Below are 1785 nucleotides of genomic sequence, written 5' to 3' on the forward strand. Positions count from 1 at the left end.
GAATCTCCCTAGCTTCTTGGCTAGAATTGGGTTTCCTAAGCTGGTGTCTTAGTCCCATTCTAATCATTGTTTGGGCCTGAATCTCCCTAGCTTCTCTAAGCATTAGATGGGCACCCTCACAGGATTGTTCTGAGAATGTAAGCACCTAATCTCATGGCGTGAGCTAAATCCTATCATAGATAGTGGTACCAGTTCATTCCTTCCCCTGAAATGATGGGGCTTGGGGACAGGTGCACTGAACTCATCTTTGTGTATGAGGGCCACAAGAGAGGCCTGGTTTGAGAACAATGCTAAGAGATCAGATGCCAAGATTTATGTTGGGGCTGTAATACTTCCCAGCTGTTTGACCTTGGGTGAGTCATTTAACTTCAGCCTCATGCCATTTTACATTTTCTGTGGGGGGTTAGGTTAATCGGTATATAAAGCCACTGAGAAGAGTTGGCAAAACTCTCAGTCATGGGGATTTGATCTTGGTGTGTGTGTGTCTTGAGGGGTAAGGTGGTGGTGATTTTGTAACTCCAGCTGGTCTTTTAGTTCCTCGGCTCTTCCTTTAGTCACGGTTCTTTCTAGTGGCTATACTGGGGTCCCATGGGTATTATCCCTCCATTGGTTCTGATTTGGAAGATGGAAATCTCGTGTTCATGGCTTTCACCTGGTTAATATTGAGACAAGTTACCACCAAGTTGTAAACTCCAGGACATTATTGTCCTTAGCTGCCTGTTCCACCCTCATGCGTCATGGAGCCCTGTGTTATGAGTTCCAGTCCTGGAGGCCTGCTTCCTGAGTCTCCCAGCTAGTTGTGACAGGCCTCAATATCCCTTGCTCTAACCCAAACAGTCATGAATCTGCTTTGGCAGGTGAATGGAGACTTGGGAACTTCGACTTCACCCACTGAGCCAGGCCCAGGTTATGGGGCATTGTGGCTAACCCCACTAGGTGGGTACTTGGTCTGAGGAGGCATCCTATTCTGGGCCTTTGGGAAGCTAAGACAGTGGGAGTTGGCAGGAGGACTGCCATGAATGCCTCATAGGTCGGGGGATTGGAGGGGGTCCTCTGCTCCCTGCCTCTCAGGATGACAATGTACCTCTTACCCCAATGTCAGCTGAGGTAAGATCCATAGTAATATTCCTGCAACAAAATGACTCCCTAAGTGGAATCAATAAAGACTAAAAATGGCCTTGTAGGCCTGTTGTATAACAGCTTGTCAACCTGTTCTGCTCTGCTGTGTTTACAATGTGCTTTGTGATCATCCAGCCCAGGGAGTCCCTGTCTTTTGTTATCTGCTCTAAGGAAAAGAGCCCACGGTTTTCTGTAGTGCCATAGTCCCTAATAAATTTCCAGATTTGAGGTCAACCCCCCCACCCCGGAAAGTGCTTTTTGGTCTCCCACTTTGGTTTGTCTTCAGCATTCAGCTAATGCACATGTTTGTCAAGAACCCACTGAGACTAGAAACCCACCCCCCAACCACTTAAGGTACCTTGAGAACATGTATCCCAAGACCTGCAAAGACCAAACGCATGGCCTGTGAGTACTTCAAGCCCTGGATCTTGTCTACCAAAAATCCTTCTAAACCATTCATCAAATCTCTTAGATTGGCTTTTGGATTTCATTTAGGCTTTCAAGTCCTAAGCCCCACTCTTCTTACCCCACATAGGCAGAGATCACTTATTAGATCCTTGCATTCTAGTTTAATTTCTTCTCTGCCTCAATTTCAACATCCATAAAATGGAAATACCCATCTCACACCCCGATTAGGAGGATTTTTTTTTTTTTTTTTTTTTTTTT

This window comes from Cebus imitator, unplaced genomic scaffold (assembly GCF_001604975.1).
Source record: "Cebus imitator isolate Cc_AM_T3 unplaced genomic scaffold, Cebus_imitator-1.0 Scaffold30, whole genome shotgun sequence".
In the NCBI taxonomy this organism is placed as follows: Eukaryota; Metazoa; Chordata; class Mammalia; order Primates; family Cebidae; genus Cebus; species Cebus imitator.